The 20,923-nt window shown below is 37.5% G+C and overlaps 1 pseudogene; it reads left to right on the top strand.

Moving 5' to 3' along the window:
* The first annotated feature begins 903 nt into the window (after positions 1–903).
* Positions 904–4,672, top strand: LOC133048442 (cytochrome c-like; annotated as a pseudogene).
* Positions 4,673–20,923: the final 16,251 nt, after the last annotated feature.

Raw genomic sequence — 20,923 nt, 5'->3', positions numbered from 1 at the left:
GAAAACTGGGAGACTATCTGAAACCAAGGAAATGGTTTCTAAAAGGGCTGGAGGGACTCATCATATTGTGAGTCAGACTAATGCAGATAAGCCCAGAAAGGTCAAGGAAATATTATAAACTCTCTCCAGGAGATGGAATTCTATCCCTTAGGGCAAGCAGCAGCTATTTAAGGAAAATAAGCAGGGCACTGACAGAATCAATTTCCAGCTTCCAAACATCTGGCTGCAGTGGGAAGAATGAATTCCAGGGAGTCATTCTGGAGACAAAGAGGGGCCAATTTAGAAAAGAATACAAATCAGGGCATTTCGATCAGAGGAAACAGTATGAATGAAACCTTAAGACAAAGATGTGAAAGTCATGGTACTCCAGAATACAGTGAACAGCCTGGACTGCAAGGGCAGAGCAGGAGGAGATGAAACTGCAAAGTGAGCTTAAGGACAGGTTTTTTTTTTTTTTTTTTTTTTTTTTTTTTTAAGGAAGTTTTAATGGTAAAGTCTTAGACTTAATCCCTAGAAAGTGGTTGGGAGATTTTAAAGGGATTATCCTTATTATCCTATTTCTCTCTTTGAGAAATTGGACAGGTTAGCCTGACTTCTCAGAAAATGCCAGATGTAATAATGTCAGTGCTGATTCTCTGTGAAGCTGATAATAAGATCAAGTTAGGGAAGAAATCATTAAAGTACACTCCTTCTAATCAAATACCTTAATTTTAAAAAATGTGGTTTTAAACTCATCTTCTAACTAGATCTATAAAACTTAAAGTAACAAGATGAGACAAAGAAATCTAAGGAAAGGGTTATGCTAGCATTTGTCCTTGTAAACATTTTCCTCTTCGAGCCCACTTCCCCAGCTCTATCATCATCACCATGGCTGTTACCACCATCCTCATCATCATGACCTAGATGCACACGGTGCTTTCTGTGTGCCGGCCAGCAACACCCACAGCAACCTTACGAGGTTGGGGCTGTCTTTATCCCCATGGTATCAATAAGGAGTTTGGAGGCACAGAAAAACCCATACATTGTCAAGGGCACAAACAGCTAGAAAGTGTCAGGCTGGCTCCTAAGGTAGGACATGTCCTGCCACACTGAAATGTTCCAGATATATGGGTCTTACTGTCTTCAATCTACTAACACTTAAATAATGAAAAGAATGCTCCAAAAAAGAATTGCTAAAGTGAAATATAAAATGGGCACCGGAGAAAAAACATAAAATGAGGAAGAAAAATATTCTCAAGGCCCATCAGTATTATCAACTTGGATTGACTGTTAAAGTCAAATTTTTAGATTCTCCATAGCCAGGCTGCTACGCAAGAGATGTTAGTAAAAGCAATATCTGTTTCATCTATCATATGTTCCATCTATTATATACACACCTTGTCAACATTTCACAAGAAAGAAACAAGCACGTCTAGGTCTGTGAATCCATTAGTACCCCAAGAGTAGGTCTGTATTTAAGAGGTAGATCTGGAACCAACGTGACCAAAGTGATGCACATATTAGAATTCCAGCCACAGACAATCACTGCTACTACTCCTTATCTCAACATTATAATCAATAGAGTAAGCCCCTGACTTAAACTGGTAGATAAAATTCAAATGCATCTTTATTAATGTAGCCAGAGTCATTATAAAAGAAATACTCTGGCTAAGATTTAAGCAAAGGTAGGAGTGAAAGTGTTAGTCTCTTAGTCGTGTCTGACTCTTTGTGACCCCACGAACTGTAGCCCACCAGGCTTCTCTGTCCATGCGATTCTTCAGGCAAGAATAGTGTAATGGTTTGTCATGTCTTTCTCCAGGGGATCTTCCCGAGCAAGGGATCAAACCTAGGTCTCCAGCATGGCAGGCAGAGTCTTTACTGTTTGAGCTACATGGGAAGCCCAACAGTGGAGGTGAGGGAGGTAGCTTGAAAATGTGCTAAAATTGACTGAATGTAAAGGTTCAGAGGGCTGTGGAAATAGAATTGAGAGATTGGGAATGACATATATCTGCTATTGGCACTATGCATAAAATAGATAACTAAAGAAAACCTACTATGTAGCACAAGGAACTCTACTCAATGCTCTGTGGTGATCTGAATAAGAAGGAAATACAAAAAAGAAGGAATATATGTATATACACACATACGGCTGATTCACTTCTCTGTGCAGTTAAAACTAAACATTGTAAAGCAACTACACTCCATTAATTTTTTTTTTAAAGAAATAGAAGAGAATACTCAACAGCCTCTTAAAATGGAGGTCTAGAAAGTTGATTTCCAACATAAAATTAGAACCAAAAGCTTTACGCTTACTAGGAAAGTAAAACAGAAATAAAAGTGCTTTGCTTCTAGTAAACTTGACAAAGACCTGGGATCATATCTTTATACTGATTTGTGGAAGGAGAAGCGCATGAGGACTCTTTCCTGAAAATTTATAGAAAAAGGATCCATCATGGGAATTTTGTAGCCTAATTTATTGTATGAGAAAAAAATGTAAGCCTGACAATTTAGCTTAAAATTCAACATGTTACACTTCAGAGGTACTTGAAATTAAGCCTAAGGAAAATCCCCTCTGGAAGGACATATGTTGGCTCAAGCCTAAAAGTTCTGAAAATATATTTATACTTGAAGAGTCAAAAATTAAAAAACACAAATGAAACTCATACATAAACAGATAAGAAAATATAAATACAAAAAGACCCTTAAAACATTGATTCTGTAATAAAATAATGTACTTCTAAAAGTATGTGATATTGTTCAAGAAATAAAAAGGCCTTAAAACACAGGTAAAACAAATTTTGCAAGAAGGACAAATTGCACATCCAGAAACTGAATCTAGTAACTGAGATTAAAAGATTGGTAGGTGAGTTTAGATGTAACTAATGGAATAATTATTAAACTCATGATGGTCACAGATCAGAGACATAGACCTACTGCAAGACCGAGATTTAAGAGTAGGTTTATAGAACGCTTCCCCTCCCAGCTCCTACTGGCATCTGCATCTATGGGAGTTCAGTATAAGATCAGTGACTCACAGCTGAAAGGGCTGGAGGACACAGACTCAAATTAAGGAGGACCACAGACACAGGAATATGAATAGAAGAATATGAATTTCTGTCCCCATAGACACAGTAAACATTAGACACAACCCTACCTCCTAGTCAGGTTAACAAAAAACCTCACACTAAAAGCCTTTTCCCCAGTTGCTCTTACCCATTACATCATTTCCAGCATTCTACAAAAAATTATGTGGCTAGATAAAATTTATGTGAAGTTTTGAGGCTAGATAAATGTTATGTGAAGAGACAAACCTAACATCAGAATCAGACTCAACTATGACACAGATGCTGGAATTAGGAGACAGGAAATTGAATAACTATAACAACTATAATAACAACGTTATGGGTTCCAGTGGAAAAAAGGAGAGTATGCAAGAATACATGGGTAGTGTAAGCAGAGAGATGTAAATTTTAAGAAAAATCAAAAGGGAGTTCTAGAAGTCAATGCCACTATAACAGAAATGAAGAATTCAATGGTTTTGATAAGCCTATCAGTAGACTGAACACGGCCAAAGAAAGAATCAATGATTTTGAAGATATGTCAATAGAAACTTCTCAAATTACAATGCAATGATAAAAAAGAATATAGGGGGAAAGAACATCTAAGAACTGAGGGAAAATTTCAAAATGTGTAGCACACAAATAACTGAAATACTACAAGGAGAAAAAAAAAATGGAGTGAAAGAGTATTTGAAAGCATAAAGGCAGATAATTTTACACAGTTAATGACAAATACCAAATCACTAATCTGGGAAGCTAAGAGAACTCCAAGCAGAGTAAATATCAAAAATATATACTTGAGAAGTTCAAATGTTAACTACAGAAAGTTAAGACAAGATCTTGAAAGAAGACAGAGGAAAATAAAAAATACTGAACCTACAGAGGAATATCGATAAAGAAGTTGTAAGTAAGACTTCTCATCAGAAACAAGGGAAGGAAGACAGAAGGGTTGAGAGAAAGAAAGTGTTGAGAGAAAGAAAAACACACTAGCCTATAGTTCTCTATTCACTGAAACTGTCCTACAAATTTAGGGGGAAATAGGCTCACAGAAAGCAAAGAACTGTACAGATTCATCGCTGACCAACGTATCCTTTGAGGAATTGTAAAAGAAAATCATTAGGGAGAAGAAAAATAATACTGGTCAGAAACTAGTACACATATAAAGAAAGGATGAGTGTCAGATAAAAAACAAATGAAAGTTGGATGAAGCTTTTATTTTTCTTAATCTTAATTGATCTAAAAGATAGCTGCTTTGTGAGAGAGTAGAACATTTGGCTTGTGAGTGGGAGCCTCTCACTCGCTCACGGAGGAAAACTGATTTTAAAAAGGGTGATGTGGAGAAGGGCAAGAAGGCTTCTGTTCAGAAGTGTGTCCAGTACCATACTGTGGAAAAGGGAGGTAAGCACAAGACTGGGCCATGGTCTGCTTGGGTGAAAGACAGGTCAGGGTGCTGGATTCTCTTACATAGAGGATAAGAAGGACAAAAGCATCATCAGGGAGAGGAGATGCTGATGGAGTACTTGGAGAATCCCAAGAAGTACATCTCTGGCACAAAAATGATCATTGCTGGCATTAAGAAGAAGGAAGAAAGGGGAGACTTCATAACTTATCTCAAAAAAGCTACTAATGAGTAATAATTGGCCACTGCCTTATTTATTGTGAAACAGAAGTGTCTCATGATGCTTTATGCGTACCAAACCTGAATTGATCTCATACACTAGAATTCAGATCATGAATGGCTGATGGAATATTTCTGTTAGACTGTCCTGATTTAAATATTGGTTTGTGGCTAAATGAATATGGTCAGCTTTTTAAATTTTGATAGTAATTCTGGTTTAACCAGTACTATCACTGTTTTCCCCTTCTAAAGAAATGATTGAACTTGAATAAGGAATTTTAAACTTTTCAGGGAGATGGTGAATGCCTTCTCAAAGCCTATAGGAAACTAGTTTTATATTTAGATTTATATAACTGGTTAAATTAATATATTTATGTATATATTTATATTAAAAGGTCCCTTCACTATTTCATAGAACAGAGGAGGGTTCACGTGTGTTTCAAGCTGTGTTCATTAGCCTGTTAAGGCAAAGGTTGAAGATACTCTGACAATGTCCATTTATCTTTTTGGTCTTAACTACGCCAATTTAACTAAAATTCTCTTATCTAAAATATTACCTTTTACTTACTGAAAGCCATTTCAGTGTGGTTTATGTATAGCAGAAATAAAGAGTATTTAGCACCTCACATTTTACAGATGATCTTTGAGATGCTTTTAAACTTTACTGTGACAAGGTATGTTAGCAAACTTTGCTGTGCATTCTTCACAAAATCAGACTAAGTTATAATTCAGGATTGTCTTTTAAACGGTAAATCAGAAACACAACTGTAGAACTGCTTGTACATGTGTGATTGGCAATGGTGCTTTTGCAAATTTATTAGAAGGCTTAAAGTAGAGGGGCTATATCAATAGCACAAATATGTAAATCATCTGATTATAAGGCTTAAGAATTAAAAAACAAAGTCACAGAAAAAAAAAAAGATAGCTGTTTTTTAAAGTAATAATAGTAATCATAAGTGATTACAGCTATTGGATAAGTGATATTAATGACAGCACTATCATAAAAGATAGGAGGGAGGAAATGGAAAAACTTTGCTATAAGATACCTGCAAACCTCAGTATCAGTTATTTGATGATTGATTCAGAATAGTTGTAATTTTATACTGCAAACTCCAGGATGACCACTAAAATAGTTTTAAAAGATAATATAATTGCTATGCTAACAGAGGAGATAAAATGGAATCATATACAGTGCTCAATTAAAACCCGAGAAAGAGGACAGAAGAAAGAGGAAAATAGAAAAAAACTTATTGTGAAACATAAAGAAAACTGCTACAAACATGGTAAATATTATTCCAATGATATAAACAATTTAAGTGTGAATGGTATAAATACATGAAATAAAAGTAAAAGATTATGAAAGGTAATTAAAAAAACAAAAAACAGCTATATCTTCTCTATAATAAACCCACTTTAAATATAAAAACTCAGATTTAAAATAAAGATATGGAAAAAGATTTATTATGCTAACAGTAACCACAAGAAAGTAAGGGTAGCTGTATTAATTTCAGACTGAGCAGACTATACAGAACAAGAACATTATCAGGGATAAAGAGGGTCATTATATAATGATAATGATAATGGGATGAGTTATCCAGACAGACAAATCAACCCTTAAATATAAACTGACTCTACATACATAGTCAAAGTATTAGTTGCTTAATCATATTCAACTCTTTGAGACCCCAGGGACTGTAACCCTTCAGACGTCTCTGTCCATGGAGTTCTCCAGGCAAGAATACTGGAGTTAGCCTCCTTGCCTTCCTCCAGCGGATCTTCCCAACCCAGGGATTGATCTCAGGTCTCCTGCACTGCCGGAGGATTCTTTACTTTCTGAGCCATCAGGGAAGCCCCACCACCACCACACCCATTCACCCTTAGCTCACAGAGCATCAGAAACAGGGCAACTAAAATCATCATGCCACAGCAGGCAGAGACATTCTGGAGCTAGTTTGTTGAAAGTGCAGGTACTCCAGATACTGGAAAAAAGTGGCTTTATTTTCCCCCTATTGTTCCTACAAGCCTACTCTGGGTCACTGGATCTTCTTCCTCTGTCACTTTAGATAGCAGAAAGAGTCAGTCATCACTATGTCCATCCACATGAAATAACTAAGGCTCTGGAATTTAAGGTGTTTCTCCTCTTCCAGCCCTAAGAACAGGACTGTGCTGGGAACAGGACCCCTGTGGCCTTCCTCCCTGCTGGCTGTGCGGTGTCCGGCATCTTCAAAGTTGGAATGGACAAAAGGGCAAGTAAGGGAACAGAAGAGCTCTCTCTCTTGACTGACACTGAGTATAGCTTGGTTTCTACATGTATGTTTTCACATGTCCATTTACAGTCCACATTTCTACGGCTGTAAAATAGGCTTGCAGCTGATTGTGGTGTTGTTGTTCAGTCACACAGTTGTGTCCAACTCTTTGTGACTCCATGGACGGCAGCACACCAGGCTTCCCTGTCTTTCACCATCTCCCAGAGCTTGCTCAAACTCATGTCCATTGAGTTGGTGATGCCATCCAACCATCTCATCCTCTGTCATCCCCTTTGCCTCCTGCCTTCAATCTTTCCAAGCACCATGATCTTTTCAAATGAGGCAGCTCTTCGCATCAGGTGGCCAAAGTATTGGAGCTTCAGCATCAGTCCCTCCAATGTATATTCAGGACTGATTTCCTTTAGGATTGACTGGTTGGATCTCCTTGCAGTCCAAGGGACTCTCAAGAGTCTTCTCCAACACCATAGTTCAAAAGCATCAATTCCTCAGCACTTAACCTTCTTTATGGTCCAGCTCTCACATGTACGTGACTACTGGAAAACCACAGCTTTGACTAGACAAACCTTTGTCAGCAAAGGTCCAGATGCCATGATCTGGGACCACATGCCATGATCTTAGTTTTTTTAAGGCTGAGTTTTAGTGTCAGTTAATTGTGGATGTTATGGTTAATTGTATGAGTCAACTTGACTTGGTCAAAGTATCTAGATGTTTGGTCAAACAACAGTCTGGATGTTCCTGTGAGTGTATTTTTTAGATGAGATCAACATTTAAGTCAGTGGACTTTGAGTAATGCAGATCACCCTCTATGCTGTAGATGGGCCTCATCCAGTCAGTTGAAGGCCTTGATATTTAAAAGATGGACATTCCCTGAGGAAGAGAGAATTCTGCCTCCAAATTGTGTTAAGATTTGAGCTGCAGCATCAGCTCTTCCTGCCAGCCCACCACACACACTCACCCTATTCATTCTTCTTCTCCAGAGAATGCAGACTAACACAGTGGGGTTTGTTGAGACAGGCCCTTTATGAAGACCACCCCTTCCAGTTTCCTAGCACAGCTATACACTCGGCAGGATCACATGAACCTGCTTTCCCAATCCCCGCTTTCAGCAGTCCTTGTCTGGACATCACCCCAGCTAGAGCATCTCTTACAAGATGCTCTCAGCCTACCCATCCGAGTGCATTTAGTCTTGGCCTACCCATCTGACATCACCCTTGCTAACAATTTTGAACTTCATTCTCTAAATAATAGGCAGAGTCTTTAAAGAGATTCATGGTTGTTTGTTTCTTTGGGAAAATGAATCTGGAAAGATGTATTTGAGTTGAAAGCCATTGGTGGCAGGGAGAATATAGCTGACACTCAAGCAAGTGAGTTTGGATTCAGGAGTTGTTATTGAAATAGATTCTCCAAGTGCATTTGACTGCTCAGTCTCCAGCGGACTCACCTCACCCAGCCCCCAGCCCACCCCAGGTTGGGTTACTAGGAAAGCACACGTGGACTTGTTACCCCTACACATAGCTTACATACCACTGGTCCAGGGGCTCCAGCCAAGGTCTCACCCTTTGTCTTCCTCAGCCCTGTGTCCCCAAGGCTGTGGGGGACAAATATGAGAGGATCAGAAAGACCCCTCTCAAAGGAAGACGTGACAGATCTCATATCACAGTGAACAGCCCACCCGCATCACCTTTCCAGTGCTACTTCTGCATCCTTCTGGTACTGTCTGGAGACTGACATCAGCTACTATCAGCTACATCCCTCATCCCTTGTCTGAGAACACCCTCTGCAAATCCTCCTCAGGCTGGCTACCCCTCCCAGTGTGGGGTACTTACAGTCAGTCTTCAGCAAAAAAAAGGACAGAACATTACCATTTTAATATCTGCATTTACATAAAGCAATTATGATCATGTTAGTCCCCTGTTTTGAATCTTTTAATAGCTCCCTATTGGCACTGGTGTGAAGTCTCATTTCTTAGCTCAACTTACCAGGCTCCTCACTGCCCTCACACCTGGGCTGTAAGCATTGATTTCTTTTAAGTCCCTGAATTGATCTTTGCTCTTCTCTCCTCTGTCAGATCTCAAACATGCTGTTTGAGATCCCACTATTGCCTCCACCATACCAGGTAAGTCCTCCTTGTCCATCAGGTCAAGGATTGATTATTATCTCTGACTGTTCGCCTGACCTCCCCACAAATACCAACTTAGACACCTCTACTAAGTGTACCCAAAACACCTTTCTCTACAGTAGTTAGTAACTGTGTGTTTAACCATGTGTCATCTCAATTACCAAGTATGCAGCAGTAAGGGCAGCCTTGTGTGTCTAGCTAGTGGCTGTGCACCCAGAGCCTAGCAGTGACTAGTGACGCACAGTGCCCAACAAATATTGATTAACTTTTGGCTTTATCTTGATAGTCATTATTAGGAAAAATTAAATTACATTGGAATTCAGTCACGTGAAAAAGGAAACAATATTCTGTCTGTTGTCAAACCTGGCATTTGAGTGGATTGCAAAGGTACAGTTAGAAAGCTATTAAAAGATCCCTGGCACTTCAGTTACAAATGCAGAAACAGGATTTCAAATAAACAGGGGTCCCAAAGATTGTTTGGGCTTCCCAGGTAACACTAGTGGTAAAGACCCTGCCTGCCAACACTGGAGACAGAAGAGACGCAGGTTAAATCAATTCCTGGGTTGGGGAGATCCCCTGGAGGAGAAAATGGCAAACCACTCCAATATTCTTGCCTGGAGAATCCCCATGGACAGAGGAGCCTGGTGGGCTACAGTCCATGGGGTTACACAAGAGTCAGACACGACTGAGTGACTGAGCAACCACGCACACCAGAGATTATTTTATATGATAAATAGCCTGGAAACAAAGATTGAAAAGATTCAAGAAATGTTTAATAAAGACCTAGAAGAAATAAAAAAGAGTCAATTAAAAATGAATAATGCAATGAATGAGATCAAAAACACTTTGGAGGGAACCAAGAGTAGAATAACGGAGGCAGAAGATAGGATAAGTGAGGTAGAAGATAAAATGATGGAAATAAATGAAGCAGAGAGGAAAAAAGAAAAAAGGATCAAAAGAAATGAGGACAACCTCAGGGACCTCTGGGACACTGTGAAACGCCCCAACATTCGAATCATAGGAGTTCCAGAAGAAGAAGACAAAAAGAAAGGCCATGAGAAAATACTCGAGGAGATAATAGCTGAAAACTTCCCTGAAATGGGGAAGGAAATAGCCACCCAAGTTCAAGAAACCCAGAGAGTCCCAAACAGGATAAACCCAAGGCGAAACACCCCAAGACACATATTAATCAAATTAACAAAGATCAAACACAAAGAACAAATATTAAAAGCAGCAAGGGAAAAACAACAAATAACACACAAAGGGATTCCCATAAGGATAACAGCTGACCTATCAATAGAAACCCTCCAGGCCAGAAGGGAATGGCAGGACGTACTGAAAGTAATGAAAGAGAATAACCTACAACCTAGATTATTGTATCCAGCAAGGATCTCATTCAGATATGAAGGAGAATTCAAAAGCTTTACAGGCAAGCAAAAGCTGAGAGAATTCAGCACCACAAACCAGCTCTTCAACAAATGCTAAAGGATCTTCTCTAGACAGGAAATGCAGAAAGGTTGTATAAACGTGAACCCAAAACAACAAAGTAAATGGCAACGGGACCACACTTATCAATAATTACCCTAAATGTGAATGGGTTGAATGCCCCAACCAAAAGACAAAGATTGGCTGAATGGATACAAAAACAAGACCCCTATATATGCTGTCTACAAGAGACCCACCTCAAAACAAGAGACACATACAGACTAAAAGTGAAGGGCTGGAAAAAAATATTTCATGCAAACGGAGACCAAAAGAAAGCAGGAGTCGCAATACTCATATCAGATAAAATAGACTTTCAAATAAAGGATGTGAAAAGAGACAAAGGACACTACATAATGATCAAAGGATCAATCCAAGAAGAAGATATAACAATTATAAATATATATGCATCCAACATATGAGCACCACAATATGTGCAGCAAACACTAACAAGTATGAAAGAGGAAATTAATAGTAACACAATAATAGTGGGAGACTTTAATACCCCACTCACAACTATGGATAGATCAACTAAACAGAAAATTAACAAGGAAACACAAACCTTAAATGACACAATGGACCAGCTAGACCTAATTGATATCTATAGGACATTTCACCCCAAAACAATCAACTTCACCTTTTTCTCAAGTGCACACGGAACATTCTCCAGAATAGATCACATCCTGGGCCATAGATCTGGTCTTGGAAAATTCAAAAAAATTGAAATCATTCCAGTCATCTTTTCTGACCACGGTGCAGTAAGATTAGATCTCAATTACAGGAAAAAAATTGTTAAAAATTCAAACATATGGAGGCTAAATAACACGCTTCTGAATAACCAACAAATCATAGAAGAAATCAAAAAAGAAATCAAAATATGTATAGAAATGAATGAAAATGAAAACACAACAACCCAAAACCTATGGGACACTGTAAAAGCAGTGCTAAGGGGAAGGTTCATAGCATTACAGGCTTACATCAAGAAACAAGAAAAAAAAACAAATAAATAACCTAACTCTACACCTAAAGCAATTAGAGAAGGAAGAAATGAAGAACCCCAGGGTTAGCAGAAGGAAAGAAATCTTAAAAATCAGGGCAGAAATAAATGCAAAAGAAACTAAAGAGACCATAGCAAAAATCAACAAAGCTAAAAGCTGGTTTTTTGAAAAAATAAACAAAATTGACAAACCATTAGCGAGACTCATTAAGAAACAAAGAGAGAAGAACCAAATTAACAAAATTAGAAATGAAAATGGAGAGATCACAACAGACAACACTGAAATACAAAGGATCATAAGAGACTACTACCAGCAGCTCTATGCCAATAAAATGGACAACTTGGATGAAATGGACAAATTCTTAGAAAAGTACAACTTTCCAAAACTGAACCAGGAAGAAATAGAAGATCTTAACAGACCCATCACAAGCAAGGAAATCGAAACTGTCATCAAAAATCTTCCAGCAAACAAAAGCCCAGGACCAGATGGCTTCACAGCTGAATTCTACCAAAAATTTAGAGAAGAGCTAACACCTATCTTACTCAAACTCTTCCAGAAAATTGCAGATGAAGGTAAGCTTCCAAACTCATTCTATGAGGCCACCATCACCCTAATTCCAAAACCAGACAAAGATGCCACAAAAAAAGAAAACTACAGGCCAATATCACTGATGAACATAGATGCAAAAATCCTTAACAAAATTCTAGCAAACAGAATCCAACAACATACTAAAAAAATCATACACCATGACCAAGTGGGCTTTATCCCAGGAATGCAAGGATTCTTTAATATCCACAAATCAATCAATGTAATACACCACATTAACAAATTGAAAGATAAAAACCATATGATTCTCTCAATAGATGCAGAGAAAGCCTTTGACAAAATTCAACACTCATTTATGATTAAAACTCTCCAAAAAGCAGGAATAGGAGGAACATATCTCAAGATAATAAAAGCCATATATGACAAACCCACAGCAAGCATCACCCTCAATGGTGAAAAATTGAAGGCATTTCCCCTGAAATCAGGAACAAGACAAGGGTGCCCACTCTCACCACTACTATTCAACATAGTGTTGGAAGTTCTGGCCACAGCAATCAGAGCAGAAAAAGAAGTAAAAGGAATCCAGATAGGAAAAGAAGAAGTGAAACTCTCACTGTTTGCAGATGACATGATCCTCTACATAGAAAACCCTAAAGACTCTACCAGAAAATTACTAGAGCTAATCAATGAATATAGTAAAGTTGCAGGATATAAAATTAACACACAGAAATCCCTTGCATTCCTATATACTAACAATGAAAAAACAGAAAGAGAAATTAAGGAAACAATACCATTCACCATTGCAACAAAAAGAATAAAATACTTCGGAGTATATCTACCTAAAGAAAGAAAAGACCTATACATAGAAAACTATAAAACACTGATGAAAGAAATCAAAGAGGACACAAACAGATGGAGAAACATACCGTGTTCATGGATTGGAAGAATCAATATTGTCAAAATGGCTATTCTACCCAAAGCTGTCTATTTTAAACATCATTGAAATTTCAAAGAGGAAGTTATAAGAAACTTTCTTTGGGTGACCTGAGGATACAATTCTTGTATCTTGCAGAGGTAAAGCATTGAAATACTTTTCAAAACAAGACCTCGAGCCAAAGGTCAACATTTAATCATTTCTTTACTTAATATTTTATATCTTTCAAGGGTCTTAAAATTTCAATGATAGAAATTACTCTCTGTATCTTCAACTAGCATGAACTGGGAATTAAATAGGAATGCCTATTTTTAGTCTAGTTAAAGATGATAGAAGATATATGTCAATTCCCAGGATTCTGTAATTTAAATGGTAACTGAGTTGATATCTCACTGTAAAATAGTGACTTAAAGAAAACCACATTGCTTCATTAAAATTAAAATCTTGTCAAAACACTTTCAACTATTTCCCCTCATTTATTTGATTTGTCCTTCTATCATGAAGTCAAATTAGATTAGAGTTTACTAAGTCTTCACAAACCACATTGGTCAATATCTTGGCTATTTGTGAGAATTTTATGCAGTAGTTAATGATTTGTTTCAATCATCAAAAGAAAGTTAAACTGTCACTCCTGTAGTACCCAAGATGCTGTATTTAAAAGGTAAACATGCCTATGACCTGAAATACACTCAAGGTAACAAGTCCTTTGTACCTGTCTGAGAATAACTGATGCCTTTTTTCTCTGTTCTAATCTTACTTGTGTAATCATCCAGGCCGTATCACTTCCAGTGATCTTCAGTAACAACTGATTCTGCTTCTGTAGACTGAAGTTAAAGAAAATGGAAATAGTTAACTCTACATCACGTTAGACCCATTAATTCTGCTTCAGTAGCAAACTTTCTATTCTTAGCTAGTCAGTGGACAGATTTTGTCATAATAGTGCTTTATTCACAAAACACTTAAATATATATGTTTAATTTTCTTTTTGTTGCTCTTATTAGACACATATTTCTAGAGAGAGCCAAAATAAGCATATACCCAAGATTAATAGAAAATATATCTATAGTTTAAATAAAGAGAAAACATACTAAGCTACTAAAAAAATACAAACTTGGAAAAAAATCTAATCATCACAAAATGAAAGTGTTAGTCAGTCAGTCATGATCGACTCTTTGTGACCCCACAGACTGTAGCCCACCAGGCTTCTCTGTCCATGGGATTTTCCAGGCAAGAATACTGCAGTGGGTTGCCATTTCCTTCTCCAGGGGATCTTCCTGACCCAAGGCTCAAACCCAGATCTCCCTCATTGCAGATTCTTACCATCTGAGCCACCAGAGAAATCCTCTTATCATAATATCCACGTCTTAAATCATCTTTCATTGCCAAACACTGCACTTAACTGAAACACTTAAAATTTAGTAATAGAATGATTTCTTAATTAGGTTTATTTTTTATTTGTAATTAATAATCTTAATATTAAGAACAAAGACAAAGATTTGTAATAAAAACATAGGAAACAATGCTGCAGTTACTTTTTACAGTTTGTGATAGCGTCACAGACAAAAGAATCAAGTCCTGTTTAGTGACTCAAATAATTGGTCCAATGCATTGCCTTTGGAAATGTCTAAACTGAGTTGTATCTCTCTTTGCTGGTTAATTGTTAAACCCATCGGCATTTCAGGGTAAACCTAATCAGCTTCCAATTTATTGTCACTAAATTCATTGGAAAGTTGTTTCTAAAATGTTAGTTCACGACAAATGAGCTTTTTGAACCATTTTAAAATATTTTCAGGACCTTGTATTTAGAGACCAAAAAAAAAAAAAAAGTCAAGCTTCTCTCAATGTCACTGGACTGAAATCCCACCGAGGAGAGTTCTCACTTTACAATTCTAAAAGTCAGAATAGATTTTCAACTTGAAAAAGCACATCTTCTACTGCTATTCTCCAGTGTGGTCCAATCTTCTCTCCCTTTCCACGGATTTGATATTTAGGAAATTGAACTCTGACTTCAATTTAAAGGGTAACTGAGCACTTCTCTTTGGTTATCTTTTTCACCATTAACCTGGTAAGATGACACCTGATGAGAATAACTCTTTTTAACTCTTTGATCAGATTCATCTTTTTTAGACTTGTGCGTTTTATATTTGCAATTGTGTTTATATTAACACTCACAAAACATGTTAATTATCTGAAATTAAATATTTTCAACTGTTCTTATATCAATAGTAATAAAATCATGATGACAACAAAAATAATCCCCTAGGAAATCCTCACAGTATATGTTAAGGACATTATAACATTATCTAATTAACATTCTCTACAATCCTTTGAATTAGGTATCACCAGTCCTATTTTAAAAGACAGAAAACTAAAGTTCTGAGAATTTAAGATATTTGACCAATCTTGCATAGCTGAAAAATTCAAGATGGTGAGGCCAGGTCTATCTGAATGCAAAACTTGTACTTTTACAGACACACACACACAAACTATAATTTGTGAACATCTTAGATGAAACTGGAATTGTGTCCGACTCTTTGTGACCCTGTGGACTGTAGCCTACCAGGCTCCTCCATCCACGGGATTCTCCAGGCAAGAATTCTGGAGTGGGTTACCATTTCCTTCTCCGGGGGATCTTCCCGACCCAGGGATCAAACCCGGGTCTCCCACGTTGGAGGCAGACGCTTTAACCTCTGAGCCACCAGGGAAGCCCACCTGTATTTAAGTAGATTTAGTTTAAAACTACCGATTTTCAGTTTCTATGCTGGGACAGATCAACCTTTGGTTTTTTAATCTCTAGGAAAAGGAGCACAGGTCCTGGGAGAGGTTAAAGAACTAGGCTGCTAGAGTCAAGCTGGTACAGTAATAGGCTAAGGATGAAAGAGAAGCTGAGGAAAGTGCATAATAAAGTCAAGATGCCTGTTAAGATTTCTCTCGATATATATAATTTTTTCCCACACACACACTTTTTTCCCCACATACAATTTTGGAAACTTTGTGCTTTTACCATCTTTTCCTGGTTTCTCATAATATAAACCTAAGCATTTAAAAATATGATACTTAGTTTTATGTGCTTATTTTACCATCATTTAAGCATTTAATGTTAAGTTTCTTTTTTTTCCATTTATTTTTATTAGTTGGAGGCTAATTACTTTACAATAGTGTAGTGGTTTTTGTCATACATTGACATGAATTAGCCATGGATTTACATGTATTCCCCATCCCGATCCCCCCTCCTACCTCCCTCTCTACCCAATCCCTCTGGGTCTTCCCAGTGCACCAGGTTAAGTTTCTTATCTAAGAAAAATACTTCTAAAAACTTGAAGCTGCTGTTTCTTTACCAGGTCTCTTTGTTAGTGTTTCCTGCCATGTAATGGGTCCCCACATTAATAATCCAGAGGGTCTTTCTTGGGAAAGGGCCTGCGAAGGGCAGAAAGCTGAGGAGTAGAGTTTAGGAGAGCCCACAAAGCCTGCTGGTCCTCCCTACCACAGCTCCAGGAATCCCCACCACTAGGCACCTCCATTTAGGCTGAGTTACACTTCAGACCTGAGACTGATGATGATGACAATGATGATCAGTTAATGTTCACTTAAAACTCAGGTGTATGGGGACTTTCCTTCACTGGGTGGTCCAGTGACTAAGACTCCATGCTCCCAATGCAGGGGGTCTGGATTTGATCCCTCATCAGAGAGCTAGACCCTACATGCTGCAAATAAGAGTTTTCATGCTGCAACCAAGAAAGAAAAGATCCTGCATGCCATAGCTTAAAAGAGCCCACATACTGCAACTAAAGGTCCTGCATCCACAGCGACAATCAAAGGTCCCTCAGCTGAGACCTAGTGCAGCTAAAAGAGTAAATATATATGCCAGGTGTTCGTGCTGGCATGACAACATAACTGACATTTACATTTTTATGTAGAATTAGAGAAAATATTATTTAACAGTGATAAACCTGATGATACTTTGGGCTGAGAATCTGGGAGACAGACCTGAGTGACCCCCTCTAAGGATGCTTCCTCATTAGGGAGAGGGGGAAGGACCATTAATGGAGAGAAAAAATAATACAGAAACAAAAAGACAATACAACAAATTCCTACAGTTCACGTTTTTATCAAGGTACATGTGACAAGACCTGAACACAATATCATCCTATTAAGCACAGAAACTATTTAGTATAGATGTGATGGGGTTTGTTCTGTAATAAATTAGTCTATGCAGTTCTAGTGTCATAGATGGAACGTTCTCTTATAAATTGTACTAAAGTTAAAACATTTCAAAGAGAATAAACTCACTTATTCATGAGCTGTTTGCACAGAGAAAGTAGGACTTATAAGAATGACTGGTGTTCATACAGATGGCCAACAGGGACATGAAAAGATGCTCAACATCATTAATTATTAGAGAAATGGAAGTTAAAACCATAATGAGGTATCATCTCACACCAGTCAGGATGGCCATCATCAAAAAGAACAGAAATAACAAATGTTGGTGAGAATGTGGAGAAAAGGGAACCCTCCTACAATGTTGGTGAGAATGTAAATTGGTGCAGCCACTATGGAGAATGCTATGGAGCATTCTCAAAAAGTGAAAATAGAACTACCATATGATCCTGCTGTCCCACTCCTGGGCACATATAAAGAGGAAACAATTTGAAAAAAAAAAAATGCATGCACTCCAATATTCACAGAAACACAGTTTACAGTAGCCAAGACATGAAAGCAACCTATATGCCCAATGACAGATGAATGGATAAAGAAAATGTGGTATAATATACACAATGGAGTATTAATCAGCCTTAAAAAAGAATGAAATAATGCCACTTGCAGCAACATGGATAGACCTAGAGATTATTATACTAAGTGAAATAAGTCAAAGAAAAATATCAGATGATATCACTTATATGTGGAGCTTTAAAAAGTGATCAAATGAAATTATTTAAAAAATGGAAATTGAGTCACAGGCATAGAAAACAAACTTATGGTTACCAAAGGGGAAAAGGAGAGAAGGATAAATTAGGGCCTTAGGATGAATAGATACACACTATTACACATAAATAGATAATCATCAAGGACTTACTGTATAGCACAGGGAACTCTATTCAATATCTTGTAATAACCTATAATGGAAAAAGAATCTGAAAAGGCATATTATATACATATATTGGGTTTGCCAGGTAGTTTGTTCACTTTTTCTATAAGCTGTTACATATACACATAACTGAATCTGTTTGCTGTACACCAAAAATTAGCATTGTAAATCAACTATAATTCAATAAAAGATACTTGAAAATACAGAGGAGGAAACATAACTAGAACAATTACCCATAGAGGACACAGTTTTCCTTGAGGGTCTAGTAGTATTTGAGCGAAGGAGGATATAAACCATACTTTAAGACAGTAGAATTATTTACTATAATGATCTGAAATAGTAAGTTAAAGACTGTTTTACATGTAACCAATCCATAAGTAAAAGCCATTGCCACCCAGAACTATGACGATTCTGCATATGTGCATAAAGAGTGTTAACTGAGAAAGTTAACAGAAAGTATTTCTTATGAGAGTAATTTTAACTGAAATGTTTTTCTGAGCCTATTTCTGCACAGAGAAGGATGTAAAAAATAATACAAAGCTTGGTGCTTGTGTGTGCATGAGACGTGTGAGGTGTGTAGGTGAAAGGGATCCATAACTGAATAGATGGAGAGGTCAGATAAAAACTAGAATCCATGCCTTCCAAGTAACTGTCCTCCAACCTTACTCCCTAGATTCTCACACTACAAGAGACAGTAACCATATTGTTTGATCCTAGATCTGAGTGCTATTATTTCAGACAGGAACCCTTTTCTGACAATCAACTCTTGAGTTTAGGTTACTTACAGAGAAATTCTTGAATCTCAGAAAATAGTGATTTCCTTTTTGTTGTCCTTTCTCTCTTTATAGCCCTTTCAACAGCTTAGTCACTTCTGGACTCCACACAGAAGCTCACAGAAGAAGAAACACATTCTGAAGGTACCTCTTAATCTTCCTGTCTCCCAACAGCTCTTCCTCTAAGCTCTGTTCATGTGAGACACTTTATAGCTGATTTCTTCCATGACATTTCATGTTGATCTCAACTGTACAATTTCCCTCATGTTTTACCACTTTCATCTTCTTGAAGGAAGAATACAATGCCCCCAAATTAACTTGTTAATTAAGTAAATATGTTAGTTTATCACCTGGATAGTATCTGTGGGTTATATTTTTTCATCTCATCCAGTGGCATGAAAATTTATTCTATATTTTCTAAGTTAATGAAGAGTGAGAAAAAACTGGGATTCTAAACTGACATCTAATAAGCCTTAAAGAAGAGAAATCTATTGCATTTATATTAATTGTAATGAATTATTATAAACTATGTAGACCATAATAAAAATATCCAAAATTTTATCTATATTCTGATTCACTTCCTCCAAAAATAGGAAGACTACTCCAGTATTCGTGCCTGGAGAATTCCATGGACAGAGGAGCCTGGTGGGCTACCATCCTTGGGGTTACAAAGAGTCAGACACAACTGAAATGACTTAGCACAGCAGAGCACAACCTGAAGATTATAAATATCATTTGGGTGAAAAACAAGTGCTTAAATTTTGAAGTATATTTTCACATTGCTAGTTTTGATCATAAAAATGATAAAAGAGTGTTATATCAGTCAAGATAAACTTGGTTATGCTCCTGTAATAAAAAAAACTCAAGCTGGGGGGCAGTCCTAAGATGGACACCACCCTTATGGCAGAAAGTGAAGAGGAACTACAAAGCCTCTTGATGAAAGTGAAAGAGGAAAGTGAAAAAGTTGGCTTAAAACTCAACATTCAGAAAACTAACATCATGGCATCTGGTCCCATCACTTCTTGGGAAATAGATGGGGAGAGAGTGGAAGCTGTGTCAGACTTTATTTTTTTGGGCTCCAAAATCACTGCAGATGGTGATTTCAGCCATCAAATTAAAAGATGCTTACTCCTTGGAAGGAAAGTTATGACCAACCTAGGTAGCATATTAAAAAGCAGAGCCATTACTTTGCCAACAAAGATCCATCTGGTTAAGGCTACGGTTTTTCCAGTGGTCATGTATGGATGTGAGAGTTGGACTGTGAAGAAAGTCGAGTGTCGAAAAATTGATGCTTTTGAACTGTGGTGTTGGAGAAGACTCTTGAGAGTCCCTCGGACTGCAAGGGGATCCAACCAGTCCATCCTAAAGGATATCAGTCTTGGGTGTTCATTGAAAGGACTGATGCTTGAAGGTGAAACTGCAATACTTTGGCCACCTGATGTGAAGAGTTGACTCACTGGAAAAGACCCTGATGCTGGGAGGCATTAGGGGAAGGAGGAAAAGGGGATGACAGAGGATGAGATGGCTGGATGGCATCACCGACTTGATGAACATGGGTTTGAGTAAACTCCGGGAGTTGGTGATGGACAGGGAGGCCTGGCATGCTGAGATTCATGGGGTCGCAAAGAGTCAGACACGACTGCGTGACTGAACTGAACTGAATCAATGAAAATAGTAAAATTGCAGGATATAAAATTAACACACAGAAATCCCTTGCATTCCTATACACTAACAATGAGAAAACAGAAAGAGAAATTAAGAAAACAATTCCATTCACCCTTTCAACAAACAGAATAAAATACTTAGGAATAAATCTACCTAAAGAAATAAAGGACCTATATATAGAAAACTATAAAACACTGATGAAAGAAATCAAAGAGGATACAGATAGATGGATAAATATATACAGTGTTCATGAATCAGAAGAATCAATATTGTGAAAATGAGTTTACTACACAATGCAATCTATAGATTCAATGCAATCCCTATCAAGCTACCAACGGCATTTTTCAGAGAACTAGAACAAATAATTTCACAATTTGTATGGAAATACAAAAAACCT

This window comes from Dama dama, chromosome 29 (genome assembly GCF_033118175.1).
Source record: "Dama dama isolate Ldn47 chromosome 29, ASM3311817v1, whole genome shotgun sequence".
In the NCBI taxonomy this organism is placed as follows: domain Eukaryota; kingdom Metazoa; phylum Chordata; class Mammalia; order Artiodactyla; family Cervidae; genus Dama; species Dama dama.
The sequence above is the reverse complement of the archived record's forward strand: the minus strand, read 5'-3'. Positions and strand labels throughout refer to the sequence as shown.